The following is a 16,228-nucleotide window of genomic DNA, read 5'->3' as shown; positions in this document are numbered from 1 at the left end:
GCCATTATGCACCGGATCTCCAAAATACAGGCTCTAAGGGACAGGGATGCTATACTCCAATGAATATGACGCGATATCTGTATACCAATTAAATGTCAGGATGGTTCTTTCCAACACAAGAAATCGGACACATATTGAATTTGGAGGTCAACATCACCATGATTGTCCCATGAGCCACCGCCCTCTGACATAGGACTCTAGGCAAGGAGATATGTCAATAATTTATAAATTGAAATTGATAATACAAATAGCCAAGGCCAAAAAAGATGAATGGGCAAAACTAGTTTCTATGCACAGGCCTGACCAGCCGATAGATAGTATCGAGCCAGTTCTACCACACGTCTAGGTGAATTCAGGGCCAAAGGGGTGTGTTGAGCAACAGGAGTGAGTGAGTTAAAATTTAACATCGGCAATATTGCAGCCATATCGTGACGAGGACATTCTTGGAAAAAGGAATTTATGCATATGGTAAAAACCTGTCAACGAAGGACAGTAAAACAACTAGAGTATCACAATAAAAATTAAAACTAGCGTGAAAAGTTAAAACCAGTTTCACTATTCGGACAGTACAATATAAAAGCAGGCTATAGACCACCAACAACTGAAGGTAGATCACCATACTAGAGGCCATGGGGACTTATAGAACTTCTGCTACCTGCATGGTCCCTAGCTGGATTTATACCATCCCTTCAGCTGATGGCGATTGTATGCAAGATTAGCCGCAAATTAAAATGACAGAAGTACTACGGCTAAAGAAATGGAAGACTAAAATTGACTTCAAATGTTTTGGGACTTACGTACCCTCTCAGGAGGACAATAATTTTACGGTACTTCAACCCCCTCGAGGATACAGCCACTAACAATCTCAGTTACTAATTCATCTTCCAATCATAAAATACTTATTTATTTACATGTCAGTCAATAAATTCAAATCTTTTAAAAATGCAATAAGTAAATGAGAACTTACTAAAATGGTCCTTCATAGTTCTTGTTTTGAAACAATTGTCCCTTGTGATGGAATATTCAACACAGTCAAGCAAGACATGCTTGACCGTGTTTATTTCATCACAAGGGATGCAAAAGGGAGGATCCTCACCTTTCAAAAGATATTCATGCGTATACCTGGTGTGGCCAATACGACATCGTCGTATAATGACCTCTTCAAATCTGGACCGACGACCCAAGTAGGTATAAAACATATGGTTTTATTGCATGTAATTTATTGATACATATTTGAGTGTCCCACTTCTTCTGCATCAAATCACGGATGTAAGATCTAATGGTAGCTTTGTAATCAGTATAGGGAATAAGAAGTGGTGTCACAGATTTGTTGAGCGCTGCCTTAGCAGCAAGGTCTGCCAAAGTGTTACCAGAGATTCCAACATGGCTGGGTACCCAACAGAAGACGATATCGTATGGCCAGTTGCAAGATAATTATGAAGTTCAATAATTTCTATTAAAAGTGGATGTTTACATGATAGGTTTTTAATAGCCTGAAGGCACGAAAGAAAGTGAGAAAAGATTAATATGTATTGTTTATGTTTAGAACAGATACTACACTTTGATCTTAGCCAAAAGGCCGAGAAGCGATTAGGGACTGGTTACCCGCCCCTGAGAAGGTAGACACGGCGACGACATCGCGGGAGAGGAAAATACGCTCTTCTTTCTTAGTCAAGTCTTTGTAGTGCCTTTTTCTTGGGCACAACACGTTAAATGAAGAATGGGGATCGACGTGGACAGTTGGAGGTGCAGAATTGGGTGTTTTAAGATGCCCATGGGTCACAGACAAATTGAACATGTTAGCAAGTACATGGCGGAGACAATATGGACCCCAGGTATGGACGTCGCCTACAGGCTGTACGCAGTTGGTGTCACTTTAACTGTCATCATGTTGATGAGTCACAGTATAATGATACATAGTGTGAATCTCAGACATATTTTCTCTCATTTGCTCAGCACAAACAATTTTAATTATTGTCAAGAAATTTCAAACGTGCGCACGTGTGACAGGAGTTGCACGGATTCTACAATGTTTACATTTGACGCAAGATGGCAGCTTCTGTTGTCGGGTGACATCGAGCCCAACCCGGGACCCGGACCCAGCACAAGGGGGAGGGGATCCCAGCCGGACACCGAGGCGGAGACCAGTATGAGTGAGTCTATGAAAACACTAACTGGCCAATTTGATGCATTGAATAAGACAATAGCGTCCATGAGTGAAATGCTAACGACCCTGAAAAATACAGTGGACCAAAACAGTGCAAAACTTAATAATCAGTTGGAACAAAAATTCAAAACGAAAATAAAGATCTTAGGAAGATTGTAATGTGTCAGGCAAACACTATCACTGCTTTAGAGGCTAAACTTGATAAAAGTGAAAACTACTCCAGAAGAAATAATTTGATTTTGTTTGGAATGGAAATGGAAGGACGGTATGAAGAATCGAGTGAATCTAAAAGAAAAGTTTATTAATTTTTGAAGGATACATTGTGTCTACAAAACGGGGACGATATTCTTTTCGACACTGTTCACAGGTTGGGCCCAAAGCGTGAACAGGGGGGAAATCCGCCTATCATGATGAAGTTCGTCTCCAGAGACGACAAACTCAGTGTCCTTACCAAAGCTAAGGCAGAACTGAAAGGTAACACCACTTTCAGAGTATCTGAAGACTTCTCTCCAAAAAACGAGACTCAGAAGAAAACAACTCATACCCCACCTTAAACAAGCCAGGGACCAGGGCAAAACAGCCTATATCAGAGGCGAACTTCTAGTTATAGATGCTGTCAAGTTCATGCCAGATAGTTCCGGGGCTCTAGTCCGATTTGCCGGAGATATACACGGATTACATTCACCAGGTCATGATGACCTAAATCACAGTGCTTTATAGCAGAGTGGCCTTGACCCTGTGACTGATATCGACATTGATATTGACACCCGATCAGAAAGCTCGTGCTCCACGTGCACCCCAGATGCATCACATTCTCTGCAACTAATAAGCTTGTTGTGTTGGAACGTAAACGGCTTGTATAGTAAAGTCATTCATCCAGACTTTTGTAAATTTATCTCTAAATATGACACCATATGTTTGACCGAAACCTGGGCTAAATGTTCTAATGACTTCAGTAACTTAATCGCCTGTCACTGTGCATTTCAATCAGTTCGCCCCAAGGTAAACAACATCGGTCGGTTCAGCGGTGGTGTCGCTATATTTATACGTGACAATATTTCATCCTTTTTCCATCGTGTACACGAGGAGTGGGTAGACGCCGTGTTTCTTGTATCTAGTCGGTGTATAAGGTCAGGCAAAAAGCTCATACTGGGCTGTGTCTACATAACTCCTGAAAAACCCAACAGTAGCGATGGGGTTGAGCGATTGGAAAGTTATGTTGCGGTAATAAAAAACGAATTCCCAGACACTGACCTCATTATTTGTGGCGACTTTAATAGCAGAACTGGCACTGAACTAGACTATATCGTTGATGATAGTGTGGACTTTTTACCCTTGGACGAAGACACATACGAGGAATTTGATGCCCCACCTGTGTACCCAAATCGTAAAAACAAAGATCTGGTTGTAAATAACTATGGTAGAGAATTGCTAGACTTATGCAAAACGTTTGGATGGTACCTGTTGAATGGCAGATTCTCAGACGAGGGGGACTATACATATGTTGGCCCCACTGGTTGTAGCACACCAGACTACATTGCAGTGTCAGCATCGTTGTACCGTTATGTGGAGGACTTCAAGAGTATCTCTCGCACGGAGTCAGATCATCTCCCACTCACAACTATAATCTGATCCCTGTTCGATGTTGGCAGGCCAGCCGATGATAAGTATTTTCTTTGTAGTAATAGATGTAAATTTAAATGGAATAATGGAGAAATCACAATCATATCTTGATAACCTGCAAAATGCTGATATAAGCAATTTGTTCCAGGACTTTATGAACAGTCTACATGTCAACACTGATAAAGCAGTTAACATATTGCTGCGCATTCTGCAAAGCTGTGGGCAAGATATGGAATGTAGACATGCCAAAACCATTGACTCTAATCAACAGTCAGAATGGTTTGATCAACAGTGTCAGACTCTTAAACGCGAAAAGTACAAATTACTTAATATGTTTAGAAAAACAACAACATTAGACAATTTGAATAGATACAAATTAAAGACATTAGATCCAAGTTCAAACAGACCTGTAAAACCAAAAAAGATAGCTATAATCGTTCGATTACAAACAAAATACATGATGCAGCTTGTTCTAGAGACTGCTCAGCATTTTGGAGACTTGTGAAAAAATATACCACAAATCGTGCTATGGAAGAACGTGTAACGCCATCAACATGGGCTGCATACTTTAAGGACTTGCTGAACCCGACGTTGCCAGAAGATGGCAACTTTTCAGAAGATGTCGAATCATACATTGATAAACATGACTTCAATACATGTGTTGACTGTATTAATGACGATGATATTCTATCATGTGACTTTACAGTTCAAGATGTACTAGATGCTATCAGACATCTGAAAGATAACAAATCCCCAGGCGATGATGGTATACCCGCAGAGTTTTTCAAATATTCTGAACATATAATTGTTCCTTACTTAGTATTACTGTTCAACAAAATTCTTTCATCCGGTGTTTGGCCAAATTCCTGGTCAGCTGGTATTATCATCCCACTATATAAGAAAGGTAGTAGATCTGACCCGAATAACTATAGGGGAATCTCTCTTCTAAATGTAATGAGCAAAATTTTTGTTTCGGTTCTAAACAAACGGTTGGAGTACTTCTTGGAACTTCATGAGATAATTGGAGAATATCAGGGTGGATTTAAGACTGACCATTCGACTGTGGACAGTATCTTTATTCTCCAGACAATCATTCAGAAATATTTAACACGCAAAAATGGGAAGATATACGTTGCATTCATAGATTTTCGTAAGGCCTTTGATATGGTGAATAGGTTTAAACTATTGTATGTTCTTTTGCACAATGGGATCCACGGTAAATTTTTCAAGTTGATTGAAAATATGTATACTAATGTCAAGGCCACTGTAATCTGTGAGTACGGTAAGAAATTAACTGAATATTTTGGTAGCGCCTGTGGGGTTCGGCAAGGCTGTGTCCTTAGTCCTGTACTATTCTCTTTATATATCAATGAACTTGTATCGATATTAGAAACCAAGTTTGATGATGGTATATTTATCTCTGAAAATATGTTGAATATCATTGCTCTCTTATTTGCAGATGATCTGGTTCTGATTGCCGATACTGTCGTAAGATTACAGCGTCGCCTTGACGTCTTACATATATATTCACATCAATGGGGTATGGATATTAATACTGATAAAAGTAAAATTATTGTCTTTAAAATGGGTGGCCCATTGTCCAAACATGAAAAATGGTTTTATAATGGTACCCAGATGGAAACTGTCAATATTTATAAGTATTTAGGACTTATGATAACTCCAAAACTGATTTGGACTAGGGCATGTAAAACATTATCCGATCAAGCTAATAAGGCACTGTGGCCGATCAAGTCATTTATAAGACGATACGACATGTCACCCTCAGAAGAATGGTACATCTTTGATAAAAAAATTGTACCAATTCTAACATATGGTGCCGAGATATGGGGTTTTAAAAAGAGAGAAAGTATTGAAATTATCCATCGAAAATTTTGCAAATTCTTACTTCAGATTAGTTACAGATCATCTAATGTTGTTGCATATGGGGAATGTGGGAGGACACCCTTAAGCAATGTTTATTATGTCAAATGTATTAAATACTGGCTGAGATTATTAAGAATGCATCCAAGTAGATATCCATATCAATGTTATCAATTCCTATTATCTGTTGAATTCAGGAAACGTGCAACATGGGCTCGTCACGTCAGTGATTTGTTATTTCATTATGGTTTTGGTACTGCTTGGATTTCCCAAGATGTTGGCGATACAAAAATGTTTCTATATATGTTTACCGAAAGAATTAACAACTGCTCCATGCAAGAGTGGCATCTTTCCCTAGATGCTCCTTCGCTGTCGTTTTACAAATCACATAAATCGCTGCTGACCTGTGAAAAATATCTATCATTGAACATAAGTAATAAATCTAAACGTCTTTTCACGTTATTCAGATCAGGATCTAGTGCACTTGGTATCAAATATACTAGACGAAGTATTGCCTCTTCCAATGACGACATTGTGTTATGTAAACACTATAAAAGTATCGAAGATGAAATTCATATTGTTTATATTTGTAAACGCTATGAGGATATGCGTCGGCGTTACATTCCAAAAACGGTCCATGGATACTATTATTCCCTCCATAGCATATGTACATCATCAGACATTAATATCATAAATAACTTTGTCAAGTACTTAGAACATGTTTATTCTGCTCCTGTTAGCGTTGTTTCATGAAACTGGTAACCAAAATCACTATTGTACCATCTTGTTCTATGGGTCGTATGGCCTTTATACAAATAAACCCTTCTTCTTCTTATAATGGCGTATTTTCTTACATTCGTGATTGGTGGTCATAAACACATCGGTTGGTTTGCAAAAATACCATTGAAGAAGCTCAATTTCAAATTTAATTAGACAGAAGTCAAATATTTTAACTAATCATTTAAGGTTAAATTCTAGAGCCATTCGTTCTGCTTACCTTGAAATGTAAAATTTGCAATGCGGCGAAAGATCAGAGTTAATGAATTTCTATAGTTATGTAGTATATTGCATACGAACACTATTACACTTGGATTCATTCTTCTTCATTAAAACGCTAAAACACATTAAGACACTTCAAAGGTATATACATTACTCTGAAGTTTTAGGTGCTCTCGTATATTCTCACTAAACACCTCATATTAATATTGTTCATGTCCGTGCCGCACATTATTCAATGCGTATCGAATTATTGGAGTGTAGATAGTAGGAAACAAGACAACTTAGCAAATGAAATTGGGTTAGGGGAAGAGAAACATACCTTTAAGTACTTCGCTACCCAGACGTCACAGGTGCCTTATCCTATCCTGACAGCCGGTGCAAGACTCACTGACGTGACCAGGATGCTTTTTCCACTTACACACTGTGCAAGTATTTAGGACAAACAGCCTTTGTCTCTTCAGCATCCTGACCTTGAAACTTCTGCTATTGCACTGAGGATTGCGGTGTTGTTGGCTGTAACCTTCACATCGCTGATTGTGGTGTCGATGTCTTTCCTGGTACGAATGGTGATGTTGGTAAAAGTGCCGGACCTGTAGCCTTCGAGGACTGCATAAATGGGACTTGCTTCTTGCCAATCTCTACTAATACTTGTATCAGAAGGTCTGGATGGGAGATTCTGTTGTGGAGCATTCTTGGTGCTGAAGGACTGACGTTTCCAGCGGGTTGTGGAAATCTTGCATAACAAAATATTCATTAGCGCCTTGGGTTCACGACTTGCTGTATGGTCTCTCCGGATCAACCATGATGAGATCAGGTATGAATTTTATTGTCGAAACAATTTAGAATTTTTAATACGTTGTAGTATAAATCATGAACTGCGAATGTTAGTGTCTGTATCTTCAATGGGGTTAGGTATTGAAGAAAAATTATTGTCCTTCTGAAAGGGTACGTGAGTCTTCTAACTTGCAATGTAAATTCAAACCTACAAATTTTGTAAACGTAGTATTTTTGTTATTCAAGGTTATTGCTAAATTCTCCTACAGCCGCCAGCGGCGGAAGAGATGGTATAAGTCCAAGTAGGGTCCATGTAGGTTGAAAACGCACTGGTGATTTTCCTCAGTTGCTCATGATCATTTATTGCACCGTAACGTCTTAACACTGCACCTGTTTGTCGTACCAGCTTCTCAACTGGTGACTGTTCCAGGTTGTTCACACTGGTGTACAGTCGCATTGGTCACCCAAGATAGCACACTATTTGCATGAAGTCCACCTTTCTTTTGAAAGTAATTTGGCTAGGCAACACTGAACCATCAGTCAACGTATTGGCGGTTAACCCTTTGAAGGAAGGACGTTGTTTTGTAAAAGATCAAAATCGACAAATCACGGCAGAGGGAAATTGGGAAATGCCGATAGGGCAGACGTGATTTACGGAGGTCAAGGAATTACTTTTTCAAAAAAAACCAATTTTGAGGTTTTGATCAAACTTATGAGCAGAACGAAAATGTGCTTCAGATTTAATGTTAATATTTGGTATGCGACTCACAGCCGCATCTCTCTGCAGGTTCGAAACCAGTTAGTAGCACTATGAATTGGAAGTTTTCAGTAATGTGATTTCAATGATTTGATAGCAAGACACAGGTTTATCAATCTTCAAAACAAGTAATGATTCAATGACAAGAGTTATTCCTCAGAAAACCCTCATTTGAGGCGATTCCTGATGAACAAGGTGAAGGTCCCGGGGTAGAATAGGCCTTCAGCAACCCATGCTTGCCATAAAAGGTGACTGTGCTTGTCGTAAGAGGCGACTTACGGGATCGGGTGGTCAGGATCGCTGAATGGTTGACACATGTCATTGGTTCCCAATTGCGCAGATCGATGCTCATGTTGTTGATCACTGGATTGTCTGATCCAGACTCGATTATTTACAGACGGCCGCCATATAGCTGGAACATTGCTCAGTGCGGTGTAAAACTAAACTCTCTCACTCTGAGTGGGAACCATCGAGCCTGACCACCCGATCCCGTTAGTCACCTCTTACGACAAGCATAGTCGCCTTTTATGGCAAGCATGGGTTGCTGAAGGTCTATTCTACCCCGGGACCTTCACGGGTCTCTCTCACTCTGAAACTTTTGAAAGTCAGGGACATAATTTGACGAAGATGAATGTGTGGCGAGAGTTTATTGGCAATGTCAGATTTATTAGTTAATAAATTATCACGATCCTTCAGATGGTGAACAGTAAATTTAGAACCTTTGCTCTTTATTCTTTGAGTCATGTTCCACACCTTTGACACAGGCGTGCGCGAATTGATTTTAGAAACATACATTTCGACAAGACCGACGCTTATTTTGTTTAAAAGCACGTCTAGTCTTGACATTTAAAATTTTAACTTTGTCCAGATTATGTACGGTAAGGTGTCGACGAAAAAACATTGCAGCTTTCTTCCTACACTTCCTGGCCTGTTTACATTCATTGTTGAACCATGGCTTACGGATTTGTGGAACAGCAGAAGACTTGGGTATAGTCAGGTCAGCATTGTCATTCAATAAATCGAAAAACACCTGTATCGGATGTTCGCTGTTCACAAAAACACCGGGTTTTAAGCGATCATTAGACAATGTTTTATATAATGACCAGTCAGCCCTCGCAAAGTTCGACCCGTGAAAGTCCCGGGGTAGAATGGGCCTTCAGCAACCCATGACATACTGCAGGTGGCATACTGCAGGTGACATACTGCAGGATTACAGCATGAGTAGGAACCATGACCAAACTGTCGGCATTTATAACACCGAAGAGGATTGGGGACATACACATCCACCCCGATGTTAAAATAGCCTGATCTAAGTGACTGCGAGAGAGACGGGCGAGCAAAAGTCAACAAATAAGTTTTCGTCAGAATTCTCTATTTTTCATATCATGGAACGTTTCACAGCTGACACTCCTTGATCTTCTAGCTCTGCTGCAATATCCTCCTCTGACATGTCAGAGAGACAACGAGCTTTATCTCGGATAACACCACACCAGGAGTTTAGTGTCCTGTGCATTGGCAAAAGTGTTATCTGACAGCAGATTGAGAGATTCCTGTCTCCGTGCACACTCCTCAAGAAGCGAGCCACTACGGAGACGAGTAACCGTTTTTACCTCTCCACAAATGCCGGTGATAGCCTTTGAAATGGCGAACGGATTGAAGTTGTTTGGAAGAAGGTCTGCAGCTTCAATTACCAAAAATCTAGCCCAGGAGTCACTGCTGGAAGACATACTACTAGTTCAGGGATCTAAATCCTCTAGACGTCTCTTTTTTCATTTCTAGATGAACCATTGAGTCGAAGTGCCATGATAGAAGGAAGATGCCCCTGCTCACCACCCACCATGGAGCGTCAACAAGGACAGTGCCATTATGCACCGGATCTCCAAAATACAGGCTCTAAGGGACAGGGATGCTATACTCCAATGAATATGACGCGATATCTGTATACCAATTAAATGTCAGGATGGTTCTTTCCAACACAAGAAATCGGACACATATTGAATTTGGAGGTCAACATCACCATGATTGTCCCATGAGCCACCGCCCTCTGACATAGGACTCTAGGCAAGGAGATATGTCAATAATTTATAAATTGAAATTGATAATACAAATAGCCAAGGCCAAAAAAGATGAATGGGCAAAACTAGTTTCTATGCACAGGCCTGACCAGCCGATAGATAGTATCGAGCCAGTTCTACCACACGTCTAGGTGAATTCAGGGCCAAAGGGGTGTGTTGAGCAACAGGAGTGAGTGAGTTAAAATTTAACATCGGCAATATTGCAGCCATATCGTGACGAGGACATTCTTGGAAAAAGGAATTTATGCATATGGTAAAAACCTGTCAACGAAGGACAGTAAAACAACTAGAGTATCACAATAAAAATTAAAACTAGCGTGAAAAGTTAAAACCAGTTTCACTATTCGGACAGTACAATATAAAAGCAGGCTATAGACCACCAACAACTGAAGGTAGATCACCATACTAGAGGCCATGGGGACTTATAGAACTTCTGCTACCTGCATGGTCCCTAGCTGGATTTATACCATCCCTTCAGCTGATGGCGATTGTATGCAAGATTAGCCGCAAATTAAAATGACAGAAGTACTACGGCTAAAGAAATGGAAGACTAAAATTGACTTCAAATGTTTTGGGACTTACGTACCCTCTCAGGAGGACAATAATTTTACGGTACTTCAACCCCCTCGAGGATACAGCCACTAACAATCTCAGTTACTAATTCATCTTCCAATCATAAAATACTTATTTATTTACATGTCAGTCAATAAATTCAAATCTTTTAAAAATGCAATAAGTAAATGAGAACTTACTAAAATGGTCCTTCATAGTTCTTGTTTTGAAACAATTGTCCCTTGTGATGGAATATTCAACACAGTCAAGCAAGACATGCTTGACCGTGTTTATTTCATCACAAGGGATGCAAAAGGGAGGATCCTCACCTTTCAAAAGATATTCATGCGTATACCTGGTGTGGCCAATACGACATCGTCGTATAATGACCTCTTCAAATCTGGACCGACGACCCAAGTAGGTATAAAACATATGGTTTTATTGCATGTAATTTATTGATACATATTTGAGTGTCCCACTTCTTCTGCATCAAATCACGGATGTAAGATCTAATGGTAGCTTTGTAATCAGTATAGGGAATAAGAAGTGGTGTCACAGATTTGTTGAGCGCTGCCTTAGCAGCAAGGTCTGCCAAAGTGTTACCAGAGATTCCAACATGGCTGGGTACCCAACAGAAGACGATATCGTATGGCCAGTTGCAAGATAATTATGAAGTTCAATAATTTCTATTAAAAGTGGATGTTTACATGATAGGTTTTTAATAGCCTGAAGGCACGAAAGAAAGTGAGAAAAGATTAATATGTATTGTTTATGTTTAGAACAGATACTACACTTTGATCTTAGCCAAAAGGCCGAGAAGCGATTAGGGACTGGTTACCCGCCCCTGAGAAGGTAGACACGGCGACGACATCGCGGGAGAGGAAAATACGCTCTTCTTTCTTAGTCAAGTCTTTGTAGTGCCTTTTTCTTGGGCACAACACGTTAAATGAAGAATGGGGATCGACGTGGACAGTTGGAGGTGCAGAATTGGGTGTTTTAAGATGCCCATGGGTCACAGACAAATTGAACATGTTAGCAAGTACATGGCGGAGACAATATGGACCCCAGGTATGGACGTCGCCTACAGGCTGTACGCAGTTGGTGTCACTTTAACTGTCATCATGTTGATGAGTCACAGTATAATGATACATAGTGTGAATCTCAGACATATTTTCTCTCATTTGCTCAGCACAAACAATTTTAATTATTGTCAAGAAATTTCAAACGTGCGCACGTGTGACAGGAGTTGCACGGATTCTACAATGTTTACATTTGACGCAAGATGGCAGCTTCTGTTGTCGGGTGACATCGAGCCCAACCCGGGACCCGGACCCAGCACAAGGGGGAGGGGATCCCAGCCGGACACCGAGGCGGAGACCAGTATGAGTGAGTCTATGAAAACACTAACTGGCCAATTTGATGCATTGAATAAGACAATAGCGTCCATGAGTGAAATGCTAACGACCCTGAAAAATACAGTGGACCAAAACAGTGCAAAACTTAATAATCAGTTGGAACAAAAATTCAAAACGAAAATAAAGATCTTAGGAAGATTGTAATGTGTCAGGCAAACACTATCACTGCTTTAGAGGCTAAACTTGATAAAAGTGAAAACTACTCCAGAAGAAATAATTTGATTTTGTTTGGAATGGAAATGGAAGGACGGTATGAAGAATCGAGTGAATCTAAAAGAAAAGTTTATTAATTTTTGAAGGATACATTGTGTCTACAAAACGGGGACGATATTCTTTTCGACACTGTTCACAGGTTGGGCCCAAAGCGTGAACAGGGGGGAAATCCGCCTATCATGATGAAGTTCGTCTCCAGAGACGACAAACTCAGTGTCCTTACCAAAGCTAAGGCAGAACTGAAAGGTAACACCACTTTCAGAGTATCTGAAGACTTCTCTCCAAAAAACGAGACTCAGAAGAAAACAACTCATACCCCACCTTAAACAAGCCAGGGACCAGGGCAAAACAGCCTATATCAGAGGCGAACTTCTAGTTATAGATGCTGTCAAGTTCATGCCAGATAGTTCCGGGGCTCTAGTCCGATTTGCCGGAGATATACACGGATTACATTCACCAGGTCATGATGACCTAAATCACAGTGCTTTATAGCAGAGTGGCCTTGACCCTGTGACTGATATCGACATTGATATTGACACCCGATCAGAAAGCTCGTGCTCCACGTGCACCCCAGATGCATCACATTCTCTGCAACTAATAAGCTTGTTGTGTTGGAACGTAAACGGCTTGTATAGTAAAGTCATTCATCCAGACTTTTGTAAATTTATCTCTAAATATGACACCATATGTTTGACCGAAACCTGGGCTAAATGTTCTAATGACTTCAGTAACTTAATCGCCTGTCACTGTGCATTTCAATCAGTTCGCCCCAAGGTAAACAACATCGGTCGGTTCAGCGGTGGTGTCGCTATATTTATACGTGACAATATTTCATCCTTTTTCCATCGTGTACACGAGGAGTGGGTAGACGCCGTGTTTCTTGTATCTAGTCGGTGTATAAGGTCAGGCAAAAAGCTCATACTGGGCTGTGTCTACATAACTCCTGAAAAACCCAACAGTAGCGATGGGGTTGAGCGATTGGAAAGTTATGTTGCGGTAATAAAAAACGAATTCCCAGACACTGACCTCATTATTTGTGGCGACTTTAATAGCAGAACTGGCACTGAACTAGACTATATCGTTGATGATAGTGTGGACTTTTTACCCTTGGACGAAGACACATACGAGGAATTTGATGCCCCACCTGTGTACCCAAATCGTAAAAACAAAGATCTGGTTGTAAATAACTATGGTAGAGAATTGCTAGACTTATGCAAAACGTTTGGATGGTACCTGTTGAATGGCAGATTCTCAGACGAGGGGGACTATACATATGTTGGCCCCACTGGTTGTAGCACACCAGACTACATTGCAGTGTCAGCATCGTTGTACCGTTATGTGGAGGACTTCAAGAGTATCTCTCGCACGGAGTCAGATCATCTCCCACTCACAACTATAATCTGATCCCTGTTCGATGTTGGCAGGCCAGCCGATGATAAGTATTTTCTTTGTAGTAATAGATGTAAATTTAAATGGAATAATGGAGAAATCACAATCATATCTTGATAACCTGCAAAATGCTGATATAAGCAATTTGTTCCAGGACTTTATGAACAGTCTACATGTCAACACTGATAAAGCAGTTAACATATTGCTGCGCATTCTGCAAAGCTGTGGGCAAGATATGGAATGTAGACATGCCAAAACCATTGACTCTAATCAACAGTCAGAATGGTTTGATCAACAGTGTCAGACTCTTAAACGCGAAAAGTACAAATTACTTAATATGTTTAGAAAAACAACAACATTAGACAATTTGAATAGATACAAATTAAAGACATTAGATCCAAGTTCAAACAGACCTGTAAAACCAAAAAAGATAGCTATAATCGTTCGATTACAAACAAAATACATGATGCAGCTTGTTCTAGAGACTGCTCAGCATTTTGGAGACTTGTGAAAAAATATACCACAAATCGTGCTATGGAAGAACGTGTAACGCCATCAACATGGGCTGCATACTTTAAGGACTTGCTGAACCCGACGTTGCCAGAAGATGGCAACTTTTCAGAAGATGTCGAATCATACATTGATAAACATGACTTCAATACATGTGTTGACTGTATTAATGACGATGATATTCTATCATGTGACTTTACAGTTCAAGATGTACTAGATGCTATCAGACATCTGAAAGATAACAAATCCCCAGGCGATGATGGTATACCCGCAGAGTTTTTCAAATATTCTGAACATATAATTGTTCCTTACTTAGTATTACTGTTCAACAAAATTCTTTCATCCGGTGTTTGGCCAAATTCCTGGTCAGCTGGTATTATCATCCCACTATATAAGAAAGGTAGTAGATCTGACCCGAATAACTATAGGGGAATCTCTCTTCTAAATGTAATGAGCAAAATTTTTGTTTCGGTTCTAAACAAACGGTTGGAGTACTTCTTGGAACTTCATGAGATAATTGGAGAATATCAGGGTGGATTTAAGACTGACCATTCGACTGTGGACAGTATCTTTATTCTCCAGACAATCATTCAGAAATATTTAACACGCAAAAATGGGAAGATATACGTTGCATTCATAGATTTTCGTAAGGCCTTTGATATGGTGAATAGGTTTAAACTATTGTATGTTCTTTTGCACAATGGGATCCACGGTAAATTTTTCAAGTTGATTGAAAATATGTATACTAATGTCAAGGCCACTGTAATCTGTGAGTACGGTAAGAAATTAACTGAATATTTTGGTAGCGCCTGTGGGGTTCGGCAAGGCTGTGTCCTTAGTCCTGTACTATTCTCTTTATATATCAATGAACTTGTATCGATATTAGAAACCAAGTTTGATGATGGTATATTTATCTCTGAAAATATGTTGAATATCATTGCTCTCTTATTTGCAGATGATCTGGTTCTGATTGCCGATACTGTCGTAAGATTACAGCGTCGCCTTGACGTCTTACATATATATTCACATCAATGGGGTATGGATATTAATACTGATAAAAGTAAAATTATTGTCTTTAAAATGGGTGGCCCATTGTCCAAACATGAAAAATGGTTTTATAATGGTACCCAGATGGAAACTGTCAATATTTATAAGTATTTAGGACTTATGATAACTCCAAAACTGATTTGGACTAGGGCATGTAAAACATTATCCGATCAAGCTAATAAGGCACTGTGGCCGATCAAGTCATTTATAAGACGATACGACATGTCACCCTCAGAAGAATGGTACATCTTTGATAAAAAAATTGTACCAATTCTAACATATGGTGCCGAGATATGGGGTTTTAAAAAGAGAGAAAGTATTGAAATTATCCATCGAAAATTTTGCAAATTCTTACTTCAGATTAGTTACAGATCATCTAATGTTGTTGCATATGGGGAATGTGGGAGGACACCCTTAAGCAATGTTTATTATGTCAAATGTATTAAATACTGGCTGAGATTATTAAGAATGCATCCAAGTAGATATCCATATCAATGTTATCAATTCCTATTATCTGTTGAATTCAGGAAACGTGCAACATGGGCTCGTCACGTCAGTGATTTGTTATTTCATTATGGTTTTGGTACTGCTTGGATTTCCCAAGATGTTGGCGATACAAAAATGTTTCTATATATGTTTACCGAAAGAATTAACAACTGCTCCATGCAAGAGTGGCATCTTTCCCTAGATGCTCCTTCGCTGTCGTTTTACAAATCACATAAATCGCTGCTGACCTGTGAAAAATATCTATCATTGAACATAAGTAATAAATCTAAACGTCTTTTCACGTTATTCAGATCAGGATCTAGTGCACTTGGTATCAAAT

The 16,228-nt window shown here is 39.7% G+C and overlaps 2 pseudogenes; both read right to left on the bottom strand.

The window, feature by feature from the left end:
• Positions 1 to 1,386: 1,386 nt before the first annotated feature.
• On the bottom strand, positions 1,387 to 1,591 carry LOC137285359 (U2 spliceosomal RNA; annotated as a pseudogene).
• Positions 1,592 to 11,447: 9,856 nt separating this feature from the next.
• LOC137285358 (U2 spliceosomal RNA) lies at positions 11,448 to 11,652 on the bottom strand (annotated as a pseudogene).
• Positions 11,653 to 16,228: the final 4,576 nt, after the last annotated feature.

The sequence above is a fragment of the Haliotis asinina genome, chromosome 5 (genome assembly GCF_037392515.1).
Source record: "Haliotis asinina isolate JCU_RB_2024 chromosome 5, JCU_Hal_asi_v2, whole genome shotgun sequence".
Lineage (NCBI taxonomy): Eukaryota > Metazoa > Mollusca > Gastropoda > Lepetellida > Haliotidae > Haliotis > Haliotis asinina.
The sequence above is the reverse complement of the archived record's forward strand: the minus strand, read 5'-3'. Positions and strand labels throughout refer to the sequence as shown.